Source organism: Lissotriton vulgaris, chromosome 5 (genome assembly GCF_964263255.1).
Source record: "Lissotriton vulgaris chromosome 5, aLisVul1.2, whole genome shotgun sequence".
NCBI lineage: Eukaryota > Metazoa > Chordata > Amphibia > Caudata > Salamandridae > Lissotriton > Lissotriton vulgaris.
This window is the reverse complement of record NC_141693.1, coordinates 199,005,605-199,020,372: the sequence shown is the minus strand read 5'-3', so window position 1 is coordinate 199,020,372 and position 14,768 is coordinate 199,005,605.

Genomic DNA, 14,768 nt, shown 5'->3' with positions numbered 1-14,768 from the left:
CATAGATTAAATAGTACACGGGAGTAATGCAACAGTGTGAAAGTAGGGTAATAGGAGTGATTGCAGGGTGAGTGAGGTGACCATATGTAAGTGCAGAGTTGGACACAAGAATGCATGGTTAATGACACCTCTCAATGTAACATTCACAACCTGAAACATACAATATTATAGAACAGTCGGTGTTCATGGCTTACTTATAGCCAGGAGCTTAAATCATATTTTGTCCTACCTATCTCTTATTAATAGGAATTATCCAACCTAGAAATTGCTACTGTTTCTTCCAGCATGCTTAGAAAGAGTCTATAACTGACTGGCACCATCTCAGTGCTTGTTATCCCTCCTTTCTACACAGAAACTGAATGTTCGTATTTTTTAGGTCGAGCCTTTGACAGCACATGCGCTGTCGGCAAGGCCTGTTGTATCCTATTCTATGGGTTTTTGAACTTCCATTGATTGTTATTGCTTATTGTTTGTGCCATTCAGAAATTCAGGCTTCTGATTGGTGCATTTCTGTAACTGTCCCTCCCTTGTGTGCTTAGCTGTGTTTCTGGCGATTTCACTTAGTGAACATTTTGATTGGCCATCACACTGTATAGCATGATGTCCCCTCCTTCCTCTTCCCTTTCCCTCTACGAGGACTGTATATTTTACTTATTTTTTTAACCGTGCGCCTTTCTTTATGTGGTGCCCCCTATTCAACCTAAAGTTGTTGTTTTTTGTTTTGTTAAAGTGCTCCCATAACGCGCTTTTATTTACATTAACAAAGTGCAGAAAATAAAACTACAAATATGAACATTGCCGGCGCCATCTTGCTTAGTGAGGGTCTTTATGTGCGCGTATGCAGCAACCATTTTAGACATCGCGGCCATTTCATACTCTGCTGGTCACCTGTGGATCACCCCTGACCTCGCTGTCATCCCCCACGGTCTGACCAAGCCTGAACACATGTACCAGGGTCGTAAAACCTTGTCAGCATGACAATGCCCCGGAGTCACTTCCCTGTACCTGGCCACTCTATCCAGTCCCAGGCACTAACCATCCCCTGTGGACTTAGTTTATTACCCGCACACGGCAGGGCTTGTTTCACCAACAAAGGGGCCTGATCTAATCAAATATACAAACCCTTAGATCTGACCGATCCCACCTACTTTTAGCTCCTGTTGGAATGTCCAGCTGCAAGATAGCGATCATCTGTTAGATCTGGGTGGAGGGACAATTGCTGCTGGGTTTGTGTGGGAACTAGCTTGAGGCGGGGATTCCAAGGATGTTTGACCATGTAATAAACTGACGAAAAAGCATATAAAAGGCCATGCCACAGAGATGCAGTTAGAGTACCTCCTGACGATAGCCCCGGTGTCTGATGTGATGTACTCTCCTCTAGAGAAATAAACCTGTTCTTCGCCCTCCAGTTACCAGCGCCTGCCTCGTTATTTTGGTCACTAAATCTTAAGGTGAATTAGAGGTGGTTTGCACCAAGCGGCATCGAAAGTCTTGGGAGTCACACTGCTTTTCATCAATTGGCGCACCAACGTCGGGCCCATCAGCGACACGTGGGTCCGGTGAGAGAGGTCCTAATGATGGAGTAAACATCTAAACGATTGGAGTGCACCTGCCTGAAAGAGACCCTCGTCTGGCCGCCTATCAACTGAACTTCACCGGTTCCGAACGGACCTCTCTCGAGTGACCTGCGGTCCTGACTGGGACCTTACAGGAACGCCGCATTTTTTGGAGTGAGAGGACAAACGGGCGCTGGAAGGGGACGACGAAGAAACTGTCCATAATGGTCCGGGTAAGGTCGTGATATATGACAAAACTGATTGTCTGATTGTATTGAAATTGTTTGCTCGAATACTAGTATTCCGCTCTTTGAAGTTATTAGTAGTAATTGAGATATTCCCGGCTTGCAAACAATGTAGAATAGGAATATTCCCTCTTTGCAGGCAGCGAAGGACAGGTAGTGCGGACCTTTGTCCACGACCTATTGAGATTTTTTGTTGACCGCTTGTACCTCATGCCTGTCTTCTCAAAATTGTTTGATTGTTTTGGACCGGACCGTTTATTAGAGGTCAGTCATCCGGCAACGCCGGAAGGCACCCCTAATAAGGACATGTATGTGAAATATGGATTAGCCACTGTAAAGTATAGCAAACAATGGCATAAATGCACTAAGAAAGATCAGGAAAATCAGTGGCCACTGACGGGATCTCTTTACCCGATAAAATAGAAACGCTAGGAATAGCCCTTCGCAGAAAAAGAACTACGCCAGCCATGCTTGACAGCTATGGTTTGTGGCAAAAAGAAGCCACATAATTAAAGAAAAGAAACAAAGCTAGACTAGATAAAGAGATACGAAAAGCAGCTCACCAAGCTTGTAAAAAGTTAGAAGAAGACATAAAAGAAAGAGAAACTGATAGAAAAGAACAAGAATCAAAGATTTCAGGCAAATGTCCTGTTAGAACGCCCTCAACTCTTTACCCTGAGTTACCAGCTAATCAGAGAGTAGATGATGATTTTTTATTAGGTCCCCCGATCATCAACATGTCACCTCCTTATGCCCCCACTCATCCTGAAGTACAACGTTAGGAATCCCAAAATGTAGTCGAAGGCAGCACCGTTGCCTTGACTCTCATGGCCTCAGCACCAACAAAGTATCTTGTGCCTAGTCCCTCAGCAAAAAGCGCGTCAGTAGAAGCTGAATCAAAAGAGAACGGGTTATCGAGGATCCCACGATTGAGTAAAGACGAATGAGCAAGTATCGATAAAATAGTTCAAATGCTCATAGATAGGAAAGAGACAGAAGAGTATATAACCGACATGTGCAACTCCTATGTCGAAAACCACAAGCGACACTTCATTGTTCGCCTCTGTTATCACACACTCACTGCTTACGAGGAAAAGTACAAAGATGTAGAGCCCGAGCGACTAATGGCTCTTTATTGAAAGGTAGATACGGGAGATGAAAACGACTGTCATGTAGCGGAACTCTTCTCGTACACACTAGAGGTATTCCGTCATCTCATCGAACAAGAACGGGTAGTTAAGGATAAGACATCTACAATGACAGGGCCCGCGATAGAAAAACGGATACCATGATGCCAATAAAAGAAGCTGCCCCTTATTGGGTCCCCCCTAGAGGACAAGGGAACAATGATCACATAAACCACCAGGATGCTAAAGGAAGGGTATTCTACAATTGGGTATACCAGCCATGGGGCAGAAAAGACATCCTAACATTCTGTAAATCTTTACCGGATTTACGTAAGAATCCCACTTCATTTTATACAGAGTTAGGTACCGCTCTAGGATCAACCATTATGACACTTGCTGATATTGATTTGTTCTTTTGGCTATGTCTGCCAGCGGATGTGTGGAAACAAATTAGGAAAGTAGACGACACAGAGCTGCTCGGCCATTCCTGGGAGCAACTCGTGTTTTAGATAAACAGCGAAACCCCGGACAGAAATCAGTAAAAGCCATATTAGACCTTCCCAACAAAATAGTACAGAAAGTCAAAACTATGATCCCAGAGAAAAAGATCGACTGGTCCATTGTAACCTAATGCCGCCAGAAACCACAAGAGGAGAGCTCGAAATATTTCTCCAGATTTGAAACAGTGTTCTCTGATTACAATGGACAAGGCATGTCCACCGCAACCGGACACCACTTGTTTGTCCAAAATTATGTTAAGGGACTGCTACCAGAAGTATCACAAAAACTGCAGACTAGCGAAAGCAGCTGGGCAGCCTCTAAACCAGCGGCCATCCTCCAGATGGCCCAGTCCTATGAACACCAGAAAAATGAGATTGATAGAGCCACGGAAAGGAAGAAGAAAGACTTGAAAGAAAGGGTAATGATAGCGCAGCTCCAAGGAGTGAATACAGGAAGGGAGCAATATAAGCGAGCATACCAACAGAATACCCCTAGGGCGCAACCGCCTAGAAGTAATTAATCGACGCCATATACAGGACGACAAGACTTAGGACTGGATCAGTGTGCGTTTTGTAAAGAGTACGGACACCGGAAATCCCAATGCCCGATTCTGCTAGGAATCGGTAGGGGCAGAGGGGGGAGGGAGATAACAAATGAACAGAGAGGAAGAGGACGTGGGAGAGGGTATGCAAGTGAAGCTAGCGAAGGAAGGCCAGGAAGAGTGAACATTTGACCGCCCTAGACAGAACCAGTGTCAACAGAGAGATTGCGACAACATGTATGACTTTGCATAGGACAGCCAGGGGCAAGGGAGGGATCCAGTCGAGCTCTATGTTGACTAACAAGGCCTTTATGTTACCGCAAAGGTCTTGGGCACAGAGTCGCCATTTTTGGTAGACACAGGAGCAACACGTAGTGCGCTATCCAAGCGACTGATTCCAAGGGCACCCTTGTCTGGCTCACATATAACCTCAATAGGATTTGACGGTACGCCCTCCACCAACCCTTTGTCCAGACCGATCCCCCTTCAAACTTGAAAACAATGTTATCGACACGACGTTCCTTCTCTCCTCCAACCCTCCAGACGCCATTATGGGTCTTGATCTACTGAATCATTTCCGTGCGACTATCAGATGTTCGCCAGACGGAGTACGAGTCATCTTATATGACAATCACCAACACCCGAGAGATAATCAATCCCAACACATGTATCCCATTTCTGAGACAGACACATCCCTACTAGACACTTTACCCTCGCATCTATGGGCTAGGGCTGATTCAGACGTAGGGCGAATGATGATTGACCCAGTACACGTGACAATACGACAAGACGCAACCTTACCGAAAATATCCCAGTACAAGATATCGCCAGAGGGCGAGAAAGCCTTGACCGAGATCATACAGTCACTAGTAGAGGCAGGAGTGGTCGAAGAGGTAGTGAGCCATGTTTGTAATAGTCCTATTTTACCAATCATAAAGAGACAGGGAGAGGGAGATGGAAAAGCCTACCGCTTCATCATCAACCTGCGGGAGATAAACAAAATAGTAGTACCACAGTAACCAGTAATTTCTGACATCACCACCATCCTGATCCTAATTCCGTCAACTGCTACCACTTTCACCGTTATCGATCTCAAGAATGCCTTCTTCTCCATACCCATTCACCAAGACAGTCGATATCTTTTTGGATTCACTCTAAGATCCCGCTTATATAGATTTTGTCGAGCACCCCAGGGGTACACCGAGAGCCCGAGCATCTATAGCCAGGCGCTCAAAAGACAGTTAGATGCCGTTCAATTACCAGACGGTGTGGTGTTGATACAGTATGTAGACGATATCCTTCTAGCAGCAGACACCACTCCACTAGCCGTCACAGCCACCATCCAACTCCTACACTTCCTTGCAGAAAATGGCCACAAAGTTTCTCGAAAGAAATTGCAGTTCTGCAAACCACAGGTAACATATTTAGGTCACCTCTTATCGAAAGAAGGGAGGAATCTCACACCTGTCAGGATCCAGGCAATTCTAGACACTCCCGTTCCCAAGAATCAGAAGCAAGTCCACTCTCTGATAGGCCTCACCTCATTCTGCCGACAGTGGTTACCAAACTTTAGCCTCATTGTCAAACCCATTCTCTCCCTCCTAGCCAAAGACACCTCCTCACCTTTCCCCTGGACACCCGAATGCCAGTCAGCATTCAATGAATTGCGAGATGTCCTGTTCTAGGAACCCCAGACTACTCCAAACCATTCTTCCTCTACACACATGAAAGGGAGGGATGTGCATTGTCCGTCTTAGCACAATCAATTGGTCACAAACATCGCCCTTGTGCATATTTCTCTGCCACCCTCGACCCAGTAGCTAGAGCATTGCCATCGTATTTGCGCGCTGTGGCAGCTGCAGCAGTATCCATACTCCAGAGGGAAGGAATAGTACTCTCCAATCCAATCACTGTGTTCGTACCCCATGTAGTCAACATGCTACTGAACCAGACTAAAACCCAACACTTGATTAGCGCACGATTGACAGGTTACAAGTTGACCCTGCTAGCACCACACATCACCCTGAAACGATGCACCACTCTCAATCCAGCCACATTGTTACCTCTACCCGAAACTGACCCTGGTGTGACTCCACTGCACGACTGTGTGACCCTCACTGACGAACAAACAAAGAATAGAGTGGATCTTAGAGATACTGCCTTTTCAGAACCAGATGGGGAACTATGGGTAGACGGCTCGTGCACCAAACTCCCCAATGGCACCACCTCAGCCGCATATGCTGTCACCACAGCCCCAACCATCCTAGCAGAGCTCATTGCCCCCACACGAGCATGTATTTTAGCATCTGGTATGACAGTAAATATATACACTGATAGCTAATACTGGTTCACCATTTTGGGCTCCTGTGGGGAGAAAGAGGGTTCCTGACTTCACACGGCACACCCATCCAACATGGAGATGTAGTCTCCGCATTGACAGAAGCAGTCCTCCTCTCCAAGCAGCTAGCAGTGATTAAATGCCAGGCACATAAGAAAGTGACTGACCTCATTGGACAGGGAAATGCATTAGCCGACATTACTGCCCGAACCACAGCCCAGGACAGAACCACAACACGAATGTACGTGACCAGGTCACAAGCAGAACAATGGACTGATGCTAGAATGACTGTAAGGGACATACAAACGACAGGCACACAGGACGAACTGACTGAATGGGCTCGGTTGGGACTGAAAGACGGGGAAGGCTGCTGGAGGACAAAAGACGGAAACAAATGGCTGCTACCTAATGCCTATCTGATCCCCATATTGACCATGGCACATTTACCAGCACACATAGAATCTGCCCCCATGACCGAACTGATCACCAGAGTATGGCATAACAGCAAGATAGCAGAATCAGCAAAACACCTAGTACAGCAATGCATAGTATGCCTGCAACACAACCCAGGGAAAGGGACCGTAGTACCACAGGGAGGGTTTGGAGTCCTTGATAACCCCTTCGAAGTCCTCCAGATGGATTACATCCAGCTAGAAATGTACCATGATCTAAAATACGTTCTAGTGATCGTGTGCGCCTTTAGTAAATGGGTGGAGGCCTACCCCACCTGTGACAACACCGCTGTAGCTACTGCGAAGGTTTTACTGAAAGAGTTCTTCCCCCGATATGGCCTTTGTAGTATTTTATGGAGCGACAATGGCCCCCACTTCGTAGCAGAAGTTATACAAAACCTACTGAAAGGGTTGGGGGTAAAGCAAAAGTTCCTTGCCATTTTCCACCCCCAATCAGCGGGCCTAGTAGAGAGACACAACGCCACGCTAAAACTGAAGCTAGCAAAAATAGTCGCCACGACTGGGTTGAAATGGCCCGACACCCTCCCACTGGCATTGCTGTCAATGCGCTCCACCCCAACCAAACACCCACTGACCCCTTACGAAGTAGTCTTCGGCAGGCCTATGAACATTTGGGTGGCACCAAAGCCAACCTCCATTAATGATGTCCTGGACATACTAATGTCTGACTATTTGTACAAATTAACACTTATCCACCAACAGGTGCAGCAAGCCATACCAGACGTGTCCAGGGGCCCAGGACACGATATCAAGCCTGGGGACTTTGTGCTGATGCAAAATTTTCAGAGGTCGAAGAGTCTGGAACCGAGGTGGACGGGCCCCTGGCAAGTCTTGATCACCACCCGAACTGCCCTGCGAGTGGAAGGAAAAAGAAACTGGCTTCATGCGCACCACTGTAAGAAGATATCTCCGACACTGACGGCCCCCGAAGAAGTAAAAGCCGAGAAGAGCTCCTGCCAAAAGACCGACCAGCCCTGAGTTGCTACCCACAGATAGAAAAATTATAACAGGAGGGGGAGAGAGAGAGTCAGTGGATTCAGTCTCCCAAGTCATATACATAAACAAAGTGGAATCCACTCAAGTGGTAGTGATCCTTAGAGTGATGGGGAACACACAGTGTTGTTTAAATGCCCCTCACACACCAACAGGCCCCTTGGTGTCATGCTTCATCATCGGGGCCTTCGCACCCCTCTACGGGATGCGGCGTGCTACGACTCGCGAATACGCAGGAGCACTTGAAGTGAACTATGTGTGGGGGTGTGTGTTATATACCAAGATGTGAGTGAGGTGAGGTGAAAAAAGGTGAATTAAAAAATACCTGGCACGTGGGAAGAAAAAAACTTTATTAGATCCCCGGCTGGTATTATTAAAATTAAAGTGCAAGGCGTGGTTTCAAAAAGATACGTGTTAGGGTATCAAACCACTGTGTTAAAAGTCAACATGTTTCGGAGGTCAAAGCCCCCTTCTTCAGGACAAGGGTGAAAAGCACTTATCCTCGCCTTACTCACATGTAAGATGTAAAAGTGAAAAATTAAAAATTACCACAATGTGTAATGTTCCTCACAATGTTTTATATGTGAGTGAATGTAGTTGCGCCCAATTGGCGTTAGAACCTGTGGAGACAAAATCATAGATAAACATACAGGTCTCAAAATCACAGTTTTAAAGGAGAAGAATAATGCTTCTCTCAGGAAAATCCAAACAAAGTAGTTGGAACCTGAAAACAAAAATAGGAAAAAAGAAAAAATGGACACTACACACATACACACACGCAAACCAACACAGCTCTCTGCTCAGATAAAATGAGAGCAGAGCAATGAGGACACAAAGATCTTACTTTAAGTTCTCAAATACAGGACTTCATGAGCCTTTTAAACGTATATTGGGGAATCCTTCCTTTCTACTCAGAAACCTAAGAGATCAATATCAGGGTTTCAGTAAAAGAACTAAATCAGCAGAGAGCAACAACTACAATGTCAAACTCCTTCCCAGGGTGATCACATAACTCACGGTTACAGCCACTGCTAATCGCCTGCCTTCCCTCAACGCGGCTCCGATGAAGTGAGCTGCTGAAGGGCTAGGGCCTTTTTATATGCTTGCTTGTGGCCAATTAGTTAGAATTGATTGAATAATGCAAGTCGGTAAATGCCCATATACGGAGGGAAACTCCCCTCGCGTCCGGTGGGACGCTAGCGCCATACGCTGATCCTCCGCGCATGCGCACAGCTATCCCCGATGGGCGCATGCGCGGTAAACCCAGCAAACGCGCATGCGCGAACGGAGACGCTTCGTGAACAACACGAAGCAGACGTGGTTGTATACACACGTCTAGAGAGGAGTGGCAATCGGGATGGAAATGTCCCGGGGGGGGAGAGAAATAGCCAAGGAGCCGACTTGCATTATTCAATCAATTCTAACTAATTGGCCACAAGCAAGCATATAAAAAGGCCCTAGCCCTTCAGCAGCTCACTTCATCGGAGCCGCGTTGAGGGAAGGCAGGCGATTAGCAGTGGCTGTAACCGTGAGTTATGTGATCACCCTGGGAAGGAGTTTGACATTGTAGTTGTTGCTCTCTGCTGATTTAGTTCTTTTACTGAAACCCTGATATTGATCTCTTAGGTTTCTGAGTAGAAAGGAAGGATTCCCCAATATACGTTTAAAAGGCTCATGAAGTCCTGTATTTGAGAACTTAAAGTAAGATCTTTGTGTCCTCATTGCTCTGCTCTCATTTTATCTGAGCAGAGAGCTGTGTTGGTTTGCGTGTGTGTATGTGTGTAGTGTCCATTTTTTCTTTTTTCCTATTTTTGTTTTCAGGTTCCAACTACTTTGTTTGGATTTTCCTGAGAGAAGCATTATTCTTCTCCTTTAAAACTGTGATTTTGAGACCTGTATGTTTATCTATGATTTTGTCTCCACAGGTTCTAACGCCAATTGGGCGCAACTACATTCACTCACATATAAAACATTGTGAGGAACATTACACATTGTGGTAATTTTTAATTTTTCACTTTTACATCTTACATGTGAGTAAGGCGAGGATAAGTGCTTTTCACCCTTGTCCTGAAGAAGGGGGCTTTGACCTCCGAAACATGTTGACTTTTAACACAGTGGTTTGATACCCTAACACGTATCTTTTTGAAACCACGCCTTGCACTTTAATTTTAATAATACCAGCCGGGGATCTAATAAAGTTTTTTTCTTCCCACGTGCCAGGTATTTTTTAATTCACCTTTTTTCACCTCACCTCACTCACATCTTGGTTTATAACACACACCCCCACACATAGTTCACTTCAAGTGCTCCTGCGTATTCGCGAGTCGTAGCACGCCGCATCCCGTAGAGGGGTGCGAAGGCCCCGATGATGAAGCATGACACCAAGGGGCCTGTTGGTGTGTGAGGGGCATTTAAACAACACTGTGTGTTCCCCATCACTCTAAGGATCACTACCACTTGAGTGGATTCCACTTTGTTTATGTATACCCACAGATAGAGACACTTGAACTAGCAGAGTTTCCCGACCCCACGGTACCATCCAAGAAAGGGTAAAATTTGAGATCGACGAAAGGAGAGTGCTCCGACAAGCAGGCCACTAACTGAGTCAGAAGTCTCAGAACGGTAGCTAACACTACAAATGCTACGAGGAGAAACGCTAGACGAAAGTATGTGGTCCTGCCAGTCGTCGAGCCTCTTGAAGCTGATGGAAGAACCCGGACGACCGAAGAACCACCGCGACGACTCCAAACTTGCCAATTTGCACAGTACAAAGACAATAACCCTTGTGGCAGCATCTCTCACCTGCCTCTTGCTGATGGTCACAGTCTGGATCGTTGAAGAGAGTGCTCCCGCTTACAGGACAATGTCACCCACCGTGCAACCCACCACCAAGAAAGAATACTATCTGGTGTCACTGTCACCACGCCTCCGAGAACGACGCAAAGAATTCTGGAATAATTCTTTCGTACAATTATTGCACCAGCACAATCTTGCCGCAAATGCCACGAACTGTTGGATCTGTGGGTTGCTACCTCATGCCACTGAACATTCCATTCCTTTCATCCCTTCACCCTTTTCTGTTCATGGATCTTGCCTCGCCTGGTTAATGCTCCTGCAAGAGATCTCCAAAGACAATGCCACATCCGACGGGACAATCAAACAATTTTACAACGAGTTCTGGCTGAACAAAACGGGAAGAATATCCGCCTCTTTCTGCCCTCTGACTTCGAATGCAACCTTTCCAATGAACATTCCCGCCAAAGAAGGAGTTGAAATGCAAGTGTACAACAACCCAGCCAGCCCTACCTTTTCCTATCTAAAGAAACGAAATTCAGCTAATCTGACAGTGGCCCTATCTGTGGTGAACGTCTCAGGCCTTGTCTGCATCGGAGGCCATGGGACTAAGATCGTGGGTCACAGCTCTTGCCAAATAACGAAGACTCTGAACACTGCCGACCCCCCTTCATTTGTTGCATCATCCAACATGTACTTCATCTGTGGTACCAAAGCCTACACCTGGCACCCAAAAAGCTGGGGGGCACGTGCTACATCGCTTTTGTTCTGCCTCCAACCTACACAGCACCTGCAGACCATCACAGAGGAAGGCGTTTCAAAGACACAGAACAAGCAGACTCCGCCACATCACAGTTCCTTGATGCGGCAAAAGGTCTCTCGTCCCGCTATGGGGTCTGATGGCAAACAGCCGAGCCATCCGGCACCTAGCTCAAGCAGTTGAAACAGCCTTGAACGTCACTGATGGCATCCTCACCAACAACACAGCTGAGCTTCAGTCGGTCCGCCTGGTGGCTTTACAGAACCGCATTGTTCTAGATGTGGTACTAGCGGATCGTGGAGGAGCATGCTGCATCATCAGAGCCAGTTGCTGTACTTACGTCTCTGACAACTCACCCTCTGTTTTCAAGGCAATTGAACAACTCCACAGGCTGGCGTCAGAAATCCATCAGGAGTCAGAGACTTGGACACTTGGAAACTGGTTTGGGGGCATTTTGAAAGAATGGGGCTGGAAAATAATGATGATCCTCTTGGTTCCAATATTAATATTATGTGTTTGTTGTTTGGGGATACATTGTATACACTTTTGTGTTCTATTTGCCTGAACTCCTTGCCCCCTAAGACTATAGACACTGAGCTCACGAAGATGAGAGTAATAAACGATAGAGAGATATAGGACATTATGGACATTGAGATAGACTAGCAAGCTGGCTGGACTATGTTCAAAGGGAGGACTGTAGAAAATAAAACGACAAATCTGAACATTGCCGTCGCCATCTTGCTTGGTGAGGGCCTTTACATGCGCGTAAGCAGCAACCATTTTAGACATCGCTGCTTTTCATGAATAGTGGTTTTTGTTTGTTGTTAAAGCACCCCCACATCGCACTTTAATTTTGATGGCGGCCGTCGCTTGTCTTTATAGCGGCTCGCCGTATTTGTTTTAATACAACATTTGTTTTTGTTTTGCTAAAGCAGCCCCATGGCGCGCAATGGCGGCTGCGCCACTTTCTGTATGGAACTCTCGCCAGAATCACTTTAGAAAATACACAACTCCATAGGCTGTGGCAGCATGCAGTTTGTGGAGTAATTTCCTGGTTCCAACACGGCCTTACTGTGTTACGGTAAAATGCCGCATTTTCATTTTATTATTTATGTGCTGCTTGCGGTGCCCGTTTTACGAGCGCCGCACTCCATCACCTGTTTTTCACGCCCGGTGCGGCAGGGTTCTTGCCACGCCTTCGCTGATATAAATGATGAGCACCACCTTTCGACCGTTCACAGGCTCTCTACTTTGTTTTGCTCACAGGCGTCTCTGTTTCAGGTGATAATTCAGGGTTTCTTTAGGACCCCTCTGCTGCTACAGTTAAGATGCTTGTTGTTGTGGGTGACTCCCTGGGCTATGCGGCCTAGCGCGTGGGCCGGAACGCGCGGAACACACTTGTGAGGCCACACAGATACCAGTGTAGGAAGTGACGTCCACGAGCAGCTGTCCTCCATTTATTGGATCCCCGCAGGCCACGCCTGCGGATGTCAGGGGTGCGTGTCAGCAGGAACAACTTGATCCCCTACCATTACATCCCTATCCAACTTGAATCTTTGAATGCAAACAGTTTGTTAAACACTTTTAAACAGTTCAAAACAAATGTCTCTTGGAGTCACATATTAGCACACAGTACATGCGTGAATTCTGGTCAATGAGTCCTTGGGCTTAATCAGCACGAATAGTCTTCAAGCCTCTGGCTCGGTTGTGGGTTTGGCCGCAAGCTGTATCGCTGCGTGCCAGTACCCCCTCCTAGGCTGTTTCGGCTTGGGCCCTCCAATCCTACTTTGTGTGAAGGGGAGCCGGATGACTCTAGGTTCCCACTGGCCTGGCTGCTCGCGAATTCTTCTCCTTCTTCATCCGCCACTGACGTGGGCGCGGGGCTTGGAGCTTGGCTTGAGGTATCCTGGCGTTGTTCTGGCAGGACCTCTTTGAACCACGATATGTTCCTTGACATTTCTTCCGTGCCTTTCCGTGTAGTCACCATTGTTCCCTGGCTCGCTGAAACGGTCCAGGTGCCTGATTCGTAGCGTGTTTGGAATATTCCTCCTCGGCGCCGGTTGCGTAGGAGGACAGTCGCTCCTTGGCTGAGCCTTCTAGGAATAGCTCGACGTCTGATACTTGCTTCCTGATTTTGTCGCCATCTCTGCTCTTGCACTCCTTCCACGTCTGGGGGAGGCAGTGACCACCCTGGGCAGGTGGGGAGCAAATCTCGGCGGGGGCCATGGAGCATCAGGGCCCACGGGCTCCGCTGGGCCGTACAGTGAGGGGTACTGCGATACTCTCTCAGGAATTCATGGAGCTTGTGTTCTGGGTCCTCCTGTTCTACAACGGCTATGCGGAACATCTTCTTAAGTGCGCGCATAAACAGTTCCACATCCCCGTTGGCTTGGGGCCACTGTGGTGTGATGCGGCGATGCGATATGCCTCATTGGCGGCGGAAAGTGGCGAACTCCACCTCTTGGAACGGGGGACCATTGTCGCTGCGCACCTCTTGAGGGAAACCAACATGGCAAAGATTTTCTCCAATGCAGGTCCGACGTGGTTGAATGCTGTCGACACAATGGACTCGACCACGGGATATTTGGAGAAGGCGTCTATAACTATCAGTGTGTGTTTCCCCCCTGGGAACCTCCCAAAATCCATGCTTATTTTGGACCAGGGTACAGTGCAGGCTTCTTCAGTGATGACCGGGATGGGCTTTTCTGGACCACTCGTCAGCTGGCATAATGAGCATCTTCTGACGTATTCTTCCACCATGTACTCTAGTTCTGGGAACCAGACCTTTTCCCTCATTTGCGACATCATTTTCGTGGTCCCTTGGTGCCCCGTAAGCTAGTAGAACGGCCCGTTGTTTGAGGCTCTGAAGGATGACTAATCGGGGTCCTCTTAGCAGGATGCCGTCACCAGTGGCACTCAATTCATGATGAACTAGCCACATCTTAGTGAGGAGTTCTCGATCCTCCACGGTCCACAAGTTGGCCTGGCGGAGATAGTTCGTCCACAAGCCTTCTTGGACAGCTTCCAGCATTTTGGTATATACCTCGTCGGTGGCAGCCACTTCTTTTACCTCGTCTAGGGACATGCTCTGGGGGCAGGACGTGAGGGCCACCCGGTGAGCAAACTCTTCACTATCTTCGTCCTCCTCGAGCCCCTCTGCCTGAGAGGGGTATCTTAAAAGGAAATTGGCGGGGTTCTTGGACCCGGGCGGTAGATCACTTCCATCTCGTACGGCTGCAACTGGACTGCCAAGCGTTTGATGCGTGGGGGTGGATGTGGTGCTGTCCCTTTGAACAATGGAACTAATGGTTGATGATCAGTGACCATTGTGAAGGGGTGTCCCCGGAGATATAGATGAAAGTGATTACAGGCCCATTTGATTGCGAGCGCCTCGCGCTCAATCTGGGCGTACCTCGCTTCTGTCTGGGTGAGGAACTTGCT